A 13,307-nucleotide genomic window follows, 5' to 3' on the forward strand; every position below is an offset into this window, starting at 1 on the left:
TAGCTCAATCCATTTACCTCTATGAAGAAGGATGTGCATAGGTTCCTCCCCACCTCATACAGCACCAACCTTCGGTGGTGTTGGGGCACAGACCTTTTTCTGAGTGCCTGGTCCATCTTCCAAAAGGGCACTTTCAAAACTACCAAAGTACTTTCAAATTGCTTTTGTATAACACTATTGGTCTAGGTTCTTATCTTAGTGAATTAGCATCAAAATGTCACCACCTGATCAAAGCGCTGGAATTCACACTACTTTCCCTCTTTGCTTGAAGAAGCAAAATTATTAACTAGATTATTAGAATAAAAACTTAACACTGTATGTATTCACAACATTTTGCTCCCACTAATTAATTTCTGACTGAATACCCTGCCAGAGGATCAACTTACTACTGAGATAGAAATCACGGCACAGAGAAGCTTAATTGGATGGGAAGAAGTCCCAGAAGGACACAACTCCACTGCATCTTGATGCCACGGGCCAGGCAGAGCTTGAACCGTGTGAGCTTGTGCAAATGCAGTTGCGATACTTTGCTGGTGGTGGGGCTGTCATTGCAAGCATCGGAGCATGCACAGGAGTGTGTGTCCTTCATAATGAAGAGGGGTTTTAATCAGCTTTGCATCACCGAAGCAGGCAGGATTACATCTCAGCAACAGGATGGTCAGGTGTTCAACAGCACTATGTCCATGCTGGGATGTCAGCAAGCCTCAGGTCTGCCTATGCAGGGCACATCCCCAGGGCTGGCTGTCGTAGCTCTTGCTCGGGTGACTCCGAATTGCCCCATCACACCACAGCGTCCTTGCAAACAACCCTTGTCTGTGTGGCCTTCAGCAGCAGAGGGGGAAGGCAGTGAGGCCAGGGGTGGGCACCATGCCCATGACCCTCATTCCTGGGGCCCACAGGGCTGCTCAGCACTGCATCCCACCTGCCAGACCATGCTGCCAGGAGACACTGCAGAGAGATATGTCCATAGTCGGGCAGGACTAACCTTGCTATGGTTGATCGCAGAAAGGGGAGACCAACGTGTACAAGTTCATTTCAGCCAGTATTAGTCAATCAAAGCAGGAATGTGACCAAAATTCATCCAGCAAAAGCATCCATAGGACAATCCCTTACTGGAAGAAATTAGATTGGCAGCTGTCATCTGGTCTCTCTTCCTTTTTTTAAGGGAAGACCATGAAGGATTTGGTCACAGGTCAGCACCTGTGCTGCACTGACCTGGCCATGACCAGTCTCGGTTTTGGTACGTGGTCAGTACTTCATGAACACAAATCCATCAGCTTTGTCTGGAGGACATGGGGCACAATCCTCAGAGGAGGTCTTCCTTGAGGCTAAAGGTTGATCCAGTGACGAGTAACTCAACACGCAGCATCCCCAAATTATAATCAAAACTGAATATTGGATTATTTTAATGAAATTTCTCTGATCTGTCACTTCTCCTAACTGAATGGCAGTTAAATGACCTGTGGCAAACTGAAACAGTCCCTGTGGAAAACTTCATAACACTACCAGCAAACTAAAAAGCAAAATGCAGGTCTTCTTTAAAACAATCTTAATTCAGTTTGTTACAAAACTGACTCTGAGTTCTGCCAGCAGCCTGATAATGCTACTAAAATACAGTTGTACTCTTTCACCAAAAGAAAGGGTAGGAGTTCTTCAATTCTCCTCATTCAATACTAAGATGAAAGGTCCTTTTCTTTACAAAAAAGTTGCTAGCTCTCAGTAGACCATAATCCTCATGTTGGAGTCTTAAGGTTAACAGCCTGGGTTGGGACATTTGTCTTTTGAAATGTCTTTCATGCTTGGATAAATCATTCCCTTCCCTTGATGCAGTATCTTTTTTCCTAGCAGTTATTCAAAAGCGATCAAAACATCTGTGAAGGGACTGTAGGTGGGAGAGACAACAGACACCTCGAAATTGCAAGGAGTTTTAAAAACACCTACAGAAAACCCAGATGGGTGTTTGATGGAACATTTTATGTTTTATTAGCAACAGTCATAGTAGTTCACTGGAGCCTCTGAAATGACTCGCTCGCTCCTCTGGGTGACTTGTCTCTCCCTCATCCCAAACACTGCAGCCCGTCGCAGTGGACAATACTGACTTTGCAGAGCAGCATTAAGGGATGAAGAGTGCGTGCTCTGCAAATTCATGGGCTGCCCTCTAACAAAAATAGACCTCCCTGAAAGAAAGCAAGGCCCAGGCATGCACATGGGCTTGACATTTAAGAGACTGTCATCACACTGGCATTAATGAAGTTTGCACTAACACTCATCACTGGTTGTTCCTGGACAAAGTACGTGCAGATTCCTGGCACCCAAATGATTCATTGCAGAAAGCACACAGCAGAGGGGAGCAAAGGACAATATAAAAGGAACCTGGAGCGTGAGTGTGGTGGGCCTGGTACATTTACCCCAGCTCAGTCTCCTGAAATGGTGTCACAACCGGATCATGTTGCGTAGCCAGACCTGGGGACATGGAAGAATTGCTGGGTCCTCCCCTTTGACATTGCCTGAGCTATTGGTGCAGCTAACTTCTGCCACACCTTTCACTGGATGAAACATAGAAAATAAAATAAAGGTTGGCAAATTGTGACCTGTGCTGGCTGGACTTCCCCAGACAAATTCAGGGAAGACCAGCACAGACCAGCAGCTCATGCTGGAAGGCAGATCCATGCGGCCCCAGCTTTAAGGAAGGGAGTGTGCTGTAGGGACATGAGCTGTGTCACACCACCTGCACGCAGGGCCAGTCAATGGGTCTTGAATATTTTACCTTCCTCACTGACTCCTGGATCCTGCTGTCCTGATCATCCATGTTGCTAAAAGGTCATTTCCCTCCCAGATAGTATCTTGGGAGTGAATCAGTCAGCCTCCGTTGAAACCAAACCGGCACATGGTTCCTGGCAAGAGCCACTCCAGGTGGGCAGGGTGGACAAGGCTGCACCGGGCTGGGCTCCCACTGCCCTCTGCAGCCTCCCAGCACCCTCCTGGGGGACTTCACCCATCAGACAGATCCCCCGTGCTTTCTGCCAGGGCATGTGAGTTGCATCCTCAATTTCAGGAGATAAAACCATTCTGCTGGTGGACTGCAACTCACCCTTCACACCTTTTCAGACTCTTTGCAACTAAAGAAAACCCAAAAATAACAACCAACATCTTAGAGACACCAGGGATTTCCACAGAGCCCAGGGAAGACAAGGGATGAGTACTATGCAAAGAGGACGTCGCTGCCAGCTGTAAGCACAGCCAGCCCACAGCAGTGTGGCCACGGATGCTGTTTGCTGTGCTGAAATGGCCGAAGGGCTCACCCAGCGCAGTGTCTCCTCCAACTGCTGCCATTCCCGTTCAGGGAGCTGCTTTTCTCAGGCTTTGGTGAACACCCAGGGGTGTACTGCCACCTGCCCCCAGCACCCTGCCTTGGGCAGTCTCCGCTCTGCACCACTCCGGGAGACCACAGCTTGAGCACCAGCCAAATTACATGATGTTTCACAGTTTCTGAAAAAAACAAGTTACTGCAAGTCTGTGTGTGAGGAAGCACACCTCGGTGGAGGGTTCCTTTTGTTCCTGCTCCCTTCTCCTTTCTGCTAGACCAACCTGCCAAAGAAGCTGATTTTTATATTATTTGGGTAAGAAAAGCAGAGAAATACATTCACAGCAAGCAAAACAGAAAAAAAAAAAAGCAAATACAAGACAGAGGTTAAATTTAGTGTTTTTCTGGTGTTTGTCAGATCCCTCGACATACGAGCTGCGGTGAAGCTGGGAATGCCTTCCTCTTTGCAGAAGCAAGACCTCAGCTGTGGTTGAACCTGCAGCTCCATCTGTGCCACTGTGCCCTTGGCTTAGGGACCAGAAAACAGCCTCTTCATTTACTGGTACGGACACAGCCATAAGGTTGCGCCAGTGACCGGGCTCTGGGAAAATGTGTCTTGTACAGTGTTTTGCATCCTGAGTCGATGCCTCCCAGACAGAAGCCAGTCTGTCAGTCTTACATAGCAACCCTGCACCCTGCGTCTGTACAAGGTCCTCACCAGGATGGAGGGCTGAGGTGGCTCCAAATCCTGCTGGGTGTTCCTCACCCCCTGCTGCAAATCCCTTCCAGGAAAACTCGTCACCTGTGTATTTCAAAGTGGGCCCCAGAAAGTGAGGCTGGACCCAGGTTTCACTGCAGTTAAGATAATTTGGGGCCCTGTACCTTCACCCTGTCCTCATGAGCACAGACCGATGCTACTGGAGAGCTCATGACAGCCCGTCGCCATGGTGGATGCTCTTTGCAGAGACCAAGGGACACCCACCTTTGGCAGATGATGCTCCACTGGAAACTGAGATCCTGAGACAACCACACTGGCTGCAACGCATCCCAGCCAAGGGCCGGGCTCCCGCAGGTCCTCCCTGCTGCCCTGGGGGAAGCCCCACGGCAGGTCCCGCAAGGGTTAGGGGTGGGAAAGTGGTGCCTGGCACCCTGCCCTGCCTCCCCATGTTTCTGTGCAAACAGAGCAACCATGCATTTCCTGCCAAACACCTCCCTTAGACTAAGGAAAACAACCAGAATAAGAGCAAAATCTCTCTGACAGAGCACAGTGTGTGGACGCCATCCACGAGCTGGTGCATCACAGAGATAAGATGGCATCTCACATCTGCATGCATGAAATTCATAGGTAGTCCACAGATTGTATCTAGCTAATGCAGACATTTCTCATGTTAGCACAACTAGACAAACACTTTAGGAAGGAAAGAACCGTATCTTTGTGCATGCTGATTACTGTTTCACTAAATTCATAACCTTAATATCGCATTAACACAATGTGTACGTTTATGCTGTAATTGCATTCCAGCTGCCTGAATGCTTCTCTTAATTTAGTCGTGCCACTTTAGCTTTGTTGTGAGTTATAAAACATTCTTGCTCTCAAGAAACAAATTAATTTACAGATGTTACAAGAGATAGGATTACCCAGCAGGATTTCTTTTTTTTTAACACATGCCACGTATAAACTTTATTACAGAAAGTAATTTCTTCAGGGAAGTCCAACAGGCACTTACACTAATGGTAGAGGGAGACAAATTACAAAGATTTTTGAGCTTCAAGGAGCATCGCAGTCTCCTCACAACTGATTTGAAGGAGCTCTGCTGCAAACACTAGAGCAAAGCAAGAACACCAGGGGGTGTTTTATTGGTTCAATAGTTCGAAGCTAAAACCTAAAACATTCCCCACTTTGTTACAAAGATCTGTGTATGGATGAGCTATATCTAGTTTATTAAATAATATTTATTTAAATAAAAATGAGTTAAAGCAAAACCAATCTTTTCTGGACTACTGGCAAGCAGCCATATTCTTGTGCAGTCCTCTTCCTGCCACGTTTACCCTATTTCCAATCACCCCCTTGGTCATGCATTTACTGAGTCACATTGTTGTGCTGTGAAAGGTGCACTTTTGCTTATCAGAGTGCTGTTCCTAATTAAAATAATTAGATACGGTGTCAATAGATGGTGCTGAAGAGCAGCAACATCGCCCTGGACTGCTGTAGCATCAAGAATATTCCTAAATTGCAACCGCTGTCGTTAGCTGCTGTTTATATAAACTTTCAGTGACCTGTACTTCTGGAGATACTGCATTGTTTCCAGCCATCAGTACATAATGAACTTTGGTATTTCTATAAAAACATCTTAACATTCTTAAATAAACATGAAAATTTTATTTTGTACAATAATAATATGTCTCTATAATTTTTTTAGCCATCTTCTTTAATGCCTTCTTTGGAAGTTGTCTGTAATGTAGTTTCAGTATACATTGTCTGTTCTTTTGGGATACTCTGGACACTCTGACACTGTGATTTATGAGAACAAAACACACCTTTCACCTGTAGTCCCAGTGATCTTTCTGCCTTGCTGCGCAAGCTCTGCTCATGGTATTGACAGCTAGGGAGACCGGCTGGAGATGAGCTGGTAAAATAAAGTTTATTTTGAATAGGGTGATGTCATGGGCTTGAGTTTGGCGATACTGACCCCAGGCCATACAATTAAGGTGAAAATATCACAACTGTTCCCAGCTGGTAGCTTAACAAAAATACATCAGTCCTGAAGGGCATGGGAACCTGCACTTGGAGGCTGCGTACTCTCAGAGGACTCTGAGAACTGTAACTTTCTCTGTTCACTTTTTATATATCCAAGAGCCAGCTCATGAAAACATTCAATTCTCCTACTTCCAGAAGAGATTAATTCGATAGTGCTTTGGGAATTTAATATCAAGATATTAAAGAGATACTGCAACTTAACTAAAACCTACACATTTGATTCTGAGCAATTGGATGCAATGTGTTGACCTGTGTTGTACAAGAAATCAGGTTTTTCCTTCTGGCTCTTTTCTATAAAATCTATAACTTTCAGTCTTGAATGCTCTTATACAAGAGAAAAATTAAATTGTATCAGGAGAGGAGTGAAGGATGCACACTTTGGATACCACTGCACACAAATCTTGTTGAACCAGCCGTGGACTTCCCATAGTTGCTAAGCAGATCTCTCTGTACCTTTCATCTCTCACATAAATTGTAAAACGTCCAGCTTGGATAGCCCCTTACTACAGACACCAATGCCCATAAGAACAGGGCATTGCGCTTGGTTGGGGTCTCTTGACTTGGCTTGGTTCCACCTAAAACTAGGCACCCAAACCAGGAAATCTCAATACACAAATATTGGCATCTCCAAGGTGAGCTGAATTGCTCCCTCCCAGGACTGCAAAGAGAGAGCTCAGGAGGGAGAGACTCCAACACCTCAGACGCTGTTTGATGAGTATAGGTTTAGGTGTAGCCCCAAGTTAAAAATTAAATGCTGTAACATCACAGCTCATCAGATTCTCATCAGGTCTAACACTTAAATTGCTTAACACTTGAATTTTCGTGGAAGACCAAGGCAGTCCCAGGATCCTTCACTTCGCATTTTTAGGAATCTCTGTCTGCTTGCTCAAAATTGTTCATGATTGATCATGTAGCTTGTGCAGCTTCTCTCTGTCAAACTTCCTAAATTGCTTGAAATATATATTTACAAGACAGATATGTATAACTCAATGAAATATGCCACAATACATAAAGTGTGAGTGAATGGTGCTGACAAGAACTGATATGCTTGTCCCAGACATCACATTATATAGAACTGAGTATGTGCAACTTAGGAAAGGTCAAAAGTCCCAAAATAGCTGATGTCCAAAAGCTCATCCTCTCCCTCAGACTCTAGCACAGATAATGCCACCACTCAATTACTGCTACACTATTTTTTTCTTTTTCCAACACATCATGACATTCTGATGCCAGATAATTTTTGATGTAACCAAACCTTGGAGGGAGGCTGGATGTCACACATTTTTATTTGGATACTTGGGTTTAATGCAAGTGACAGCTGGATTTTTTCGTCAGCTTATTCCAATGTTAAAAAGATACATGTTAAAGACTCATCCATGCACCTTCTCTCAGAGGTACCAGATGATCTGGCATATGCAATTCATTAACAGAACATTTGTTTCCCCAGGAGCAATACATGTGTCACTTGTGCTCTGAAGCGATGCATCTTTCTTAAAGAATCTGCACCTAATTCCTTCTGATCCGTGGGACAGACAGAGGGTAGGCGCTGTATATCTGGACCCCGTCCCATGCAGAGCAGGTTCGGGGGACCAGCACCCCGTGCTTAGGACTTTGCAAGGCCAGGCTTCAAGTACCTCTTCTGTCCAGAGCCTGGACCGCACCACGGTGCCAGTTTGTGATGCAGAGCCCTTCTGCAAGTCAGCTTTGCCTCCTCTTCACCCAGGTAGCCACTCCAGAGGAACAGGAGTAGGAATTTAGGGTGAGGAAGGGTAGGACACCAGGTGTGCACAACTACCGGCGCGTGCCTGGCCACCCTCCCAGGCTGCCAGAGGAGCCCCCTGCATCCAGTGGGGTCACAAGGAGAGAAACAAGAGCCTTGCATCATGGGGATGGCAAGGGCATGGGGTCATTGACAGAAGGATTGACAAAAAATATCAACCTTGTCCTCGCCAAAAGCTTGGAAGACCTTCCAGAGCTTCTTGGTGGCATTAATACACATCTTAACGTGAGTTACCGACAATGTGGCACAAAAATCTTTTGTATGATGTTAAATCACAGCCTGTGTCTATGAAACAGAGTTTTAAAGTTTTCAGTTCAGAATATAAGCCAGCCAAATCACTAAGCTGTCCTAGTGTAAGCGATGGGGAATCTGAGCTGGCATGCTGCCCCGCACTGCTCTCCGCTCCTTGCAGATCAGCAGAAGTCCTGTCCGGCCCAATTCATTTGAATCGGATTTACAATCTACTATTATAGTCATATTTTAAAAGCCTTGGAAGAACAATCCGTAGTTAATGGGATGTGTTTGTAATCTCACATGCATTTTACACAATTCTGATTTCAGTGGTCTATATATTAAGATTAGTTACTGCCTGTGCACTCACACCACGCCACAAGATGGTCCTGCGTTTTGAAGATTAGCCAAAGTCTGAGTGAATACATACTTCTACGTACTTTCAGATAAAACCTACATTATGTTACCACTGATTATACCACTAATGCAGAGAATAAAATACTATCCCCCCTCAAAGGGAGCATTCTACATGGGAGGGAACCGAGTATCCAGATTAAAATTAAAATGAATATAAACCCAGATATAATACTGTGTTTAGAAATATAACATACTACACTGCCACAAGCATGATCTTTGTCCTGTCATAGTGACAGTATAGAATAATCACCTAATTAAAACATTTTTGTGGTTGCACTACAAATATAGTGGCATCCAGACTTCAATAATCAAATGTAGGTGTTTCCCCTGGATTCTGCTGCAATGGAGAGTTAATAGTCTTCAAACACAGCCTGTTGATGCTGATGGGTTTAAGAAGCACAAAACCTTTAGCGAACTGTTCATGCAATAATCACCTACAGCAAAGAGATCTGAGGGGTGATCCATTTCCTTTCAAAATCCCTCAAAAATGTAACCTCTAAATAATATTTCTACAAATTCTCAGAAGACATTGTCAAGGATACACTATTTCTTAACACGTAAGCAAGATCTAATCCTTACTTTAATTCAGATTCGTAAGGTGGGATAACTGCCATCCCTCACATCTGGACAGCCGTAGCATTTTCTGGCCCAGATGAATACACAACAGCTAGTTGTCCTGGTTTTGGCAGGGATAGAGTTAATTTCCTTCCTGGTAGCTGGTACAGTGCTGTGTTTGGGATTTAGGATGAGAACAATGTTGGTAACACACCGATGTGTGTTACACTAGCCAAGGACTTTTTAGTTTTCCATGCTCTACCGACTGAGAAGGCTGGAGGTGCACAAGAAGCTGGGGGGGGGCACAGCCAAACTGGCCAAAGGGACATTCCATACCATGTGACGTCATGCTCAGTACATAAACTGGGGAAAGCTGGCCGGGGGGGGCCGCTGCTCGGGGACTGGCTGGGCATTGGTCGGCAGGTGGTGAGCAATTGTACTGTGCATCACTTGCTTTGTGTATTATTATTATTACTACATTATTATTATTATTATTATTGTTATTATTATTTTATTTCAATTATTAAACTGTATTTATCTCAACCCATGAGTTTTTCTCACTTGTGCTCTTCCAATTCTCTCCCCCATCCCACCGGGGTGGGGGCGGAAGGAGTGAGCAAGCGGCTGTGTGGTACTCAGTTGCCAACTGAGGTTAAACCACAACACTAGTGGTTATCTAATTTAGCAAAGATTGTTGTCCAATCAAAGCAATATTGTAGATTAACATTTGAACCAGGTGCACTTTTATTTTTTGGCACAGAAAAGCTCGTAAGTTCTCCTGATGTTTTCCAACACGTGCTCTACCATTCAATACATCGCTCATTTGAAATGAGTGAAGCAACCCCACCACAACTCAGCAATGAGAAAAAGACCAGCAAGTTGGGTCAAAAACATCCCAAATAGGCAAATGTGATTTCTACCTCTCACATGGAAATCTCACTAAAAAAATGTTCTCGGGTTAGGCAAGCCCTCTCTGAAGATAGCTGCAGAACCACCCCTAACGTCCTTCCTGTGCGCGGGGCAGGGGCAGGCTCCACTCCAGATGCCGGGGAGCACTGCTCAGGTCCAGGGGAGAGCAGGTATAGGCAGGGGAGGCACAGCCCCACAGCGGGACCTGCCGGGGGAGTGTGGCAGCTGGAGGGGCCCTGGCGGGAAGCAAAGGATCCACCATTTTCAGAACAACAGGACTCGGTGCCTTCTTCACCAACAAACAGGGTTTCCCCAAAGCTTCCTGCTCCCATCAGCAGTTTCTCCTCTAAACAGCCCCAACGTGTGGCCCACCCCTTGCCTGTAAAAGGGGTAGAAGCCATGGAATGGCCTCTCTTTTTAGCTGTTTCTTTCAGTTGCTTGCTGACTCAAGTCCCTGCCTTTGGCATTTGTTCTGCCACTTCCAAATACCTTTTGGGCTGTCACCTCTTCCCTTGTCTGGGCACAGGTCGCTCCAGATCTGCACTGCTGCAGATGCCTGACCCCACTTTGTCCACCCCAAATGCACTGTAAGAGCTTGTGATACTTGGTGCTCATGGAAATCCTCCAGGGTTGTCCCTGGGGAAGCTGCCACGTCCCCTCCTGTTCATGCCAGCACTACGGGACACCAGTCAAGCACCCTGGTGGAGCTGCTACAACATTAGCAAGCTGGTGGGCTTTTGTTCCTTGCTTTGGCACAAAGGAAAAACCTCCCCCTGCTTTTCTCTCGATGGGAACTATCAGAAGGGATGCTGTGAACTTAGGAGCTAATTCATCTTTACTTTTTCCATTTTCCAAGGTAATGCTTTCACCTGCTGATGCCAGCCTTCGATTGACCACACTTTCCATCGCGCTTCTATTATAACTCCAGCTGCTGCCTCATGCTTTCTCTTCCTTGCATAGCAATTCACAGTTGCTGTGGGCCCCGTGCAAAGGGCCCTGCTATTTTTCCTGAGGTGCATAAAATGAGACCGATTTTCATGCCGCACTGCACATGGGACGTGCAGGCACAACAAAGCGCTCTCTCAACCACTGGACACACGCAGCTGTTTTAGCAACCACCACAGAGTTGCTGAAATGCCACCCGGTGACCACAGAAAGAACATGCTACAGGCTGGGCCATAAGCTTCATCTGGGATTCATCTCATCCAATTTTAGCTGCGTAAAGGTTAAGCATGAAAACTAATCACATATGGCCCCACACGGTCATGAGGGAACTGTTGAGTGTTTCAACCATAGGCTGCAGTGCCATTTCAGAGATCACAGGGCATCTCATCTGGCCTCCACAATCTGCTCCAGGTCACAGGTCTCCTCTAGATCCTGGGTCCTATCTACCAGCCCCTAGAGATGCCACAGACTCCATAGGGTGTCTCAGTTGACACTGTGGCAACTGAATCATGCCCCACAGAGGGGCACTTTAGACAGGACCTCAGCAACTTTTTTGAACAAAGTACGTAACTAGCTACGTTTAGGAGCTGAATCCCATCATGCGCCAATAGGTGCAGAGTTCTGAAACATTCACCTATAGAACTATAGGTTTGCTTGCTGTTTGCTTCGTTACTGCACGTAGTTAACTAATCACACAGGTAACAGTGGGTGGGACTTAGCTCCAGGTTGTAGGCAACTAAAATTTGGTATGGAGAACTACAACTTCATTCAGATGGCTTCTCTTAGGTATCTACTGCCATGAGACTTCCTTACCCCACCTGGTCTCCAGCTGCTTGTTCAGCTTTAAATGTATAGATGTCTATAGATGCACCAGTGTAGGTGTCTTAATCCGTCACCTGAATCTTACTCCAGTGGTAAAGCAAAAGATAACTGGGCTCAAATGCTTTTCATAAAACTTCAGCACCTCTTCACCCTTCTGTGCATGAACTGCTCAGTGAAAAGGCAATGTTCATTGCTGTAGTATCTGCTGAACGTTTGTTTTGCTATCACTAAATAAAATCACGTAAGATTTTTGCTGAATTATTTTGCTTGAACAAACTACACTAGAAGTACACAAAACTAGTCTGTGCTGTCTGATCACCAGTATCTTCAGAAAATGTCATATTTAGTTCTTATGGCAAAGCTCAGCCATTACAAGAATCATTTGGTCAGTAAAATCAATTAATATAATTTTGAGCAATAAAGAAATTCTAGCTTAAAAAAATAAACAAACCAAGAGCCAACTCTTCAGCTGCTGAAAACTTTATTCTGTTACTTCATACACCTGAGCTATGAAGGCTTGTACAAAAAAATAAAATAAAATCCCAGTATGGTTTTACTGATGTTAAAACTGCAGCCTCATATTTTTTAATCATTTACTGTAAGTATGAAGAGGGGGAGGAAAACTGCCAATGAATCTACTGAAAGCACTTAACCTTTTGGAGATTATGTCATTATTGTTGCAATGAGGATTGGCTGAGATGTTTCAATTTTTTTAAGAAATGCCAATTTTCTTCAAATCTTCCTGCAGAAATGTGTCCCATTGCAGGGAGAAATTCACTGAGAAGTGAACTTCAGTTCAAACCCTTTTGCTGTCTCATCCAGAAAAAAAATCCTTCAGTTCTTGCTGAACAGAGCAAGGGCCTGACTTTGTCTCCTCCACCTAGTGGGAATGCACCAAACAACAGGCCACTGAGAGAGAAAAAGAAGGGCTTATAAAAACACATATTCAAACTTCCCTTACTAGCAAAATTCAAAATAAAATACTTGTAGCAGCCCCAGCTGCGACAGGGAGTGCAGCAATATGAAGAGACGAACATTTGGGTGGAATGTAAGACCAAATCCTCCAGCGGAGGAATGAAGTCCATCAGTACATGGAAGGTGTAGGTATGTAATATGGCTTGCAGAACTTGATCCTGTGAGAAGCTGAGTGGCTTTTGCAAGATGCTATTTGAAGGTACCCGGCACTGAGGCGTGGGAACCATGAAGCCCTCAGATAGCATCTTGCAGACGTGGGTCCCTAATGCAATATAAAACATATTTGCTCCAGTTAGTGACCTGAGAGCATGCTTTGGCTTAGTTTTTCCCCCAAGCATTTGCTGTTAAGTTAATTAAGCATTTCAAAATAAGAGTCTCTCACTTCCCAGAGACTCCACATAAATACTACTCTCTCTTCTTCTAAGGGCCAGATTTTCTGCAAGGGTAAATCAATACAGTTTCACTGATTGAGGATCTGGCCTTAAAAGTCTATCCAGTGCATTAAAACCAGCGCAGCATAACATATGCCTTGGCAGTAGAATTCTCCAGGTTAATATTTGAGGGAAATTTGGCAGTAGAAAAAAAAAAAAAACTCTATTTTGAAATTCTGC

General features: G+C 44.9%; 1 protein-coding gene across 1 annotated transcript in view; it reads right to left on the reverse strand.

Annotated features, from left to right (window-relative positions):
* Window positions 1-12,228: 12,228 nt before the first annotated feature.
* SLC35F2 (solute carrier family 35 member F2) overlaps window positions 12,229-13,307 on the reverse strand; it is a 43,557-nt gene continuing 42,478 nt past the window's right edge. Inside the window, exon 10 of the mRNA XM_009276964.1 lies at window positions 12,229-13,290. The gene's annotated coding sequence lies outside the window, so the exon portion shown is untranslated. The remainder of the gene's footprint in view (window positions 13,291-13,307) is intronic.

The sequence above is a fragment of the Aptenodytes forsteri genome, unplaced genomic scaffold (genome assembly GCF_000699145.1).
Source record: "Aptenodytes forsteri isolate BGI_AS27 unplaced genomic scaffold, ASM69914v1 Scaffold354, whole genome shotgun sequence".
Lineage (NCBI taxonomy): Eukaryota > Metazoa > Chordata > Aves > Sphenisciformes > Spheniscidae > Aptenodytes > Aptenodytes forsteri.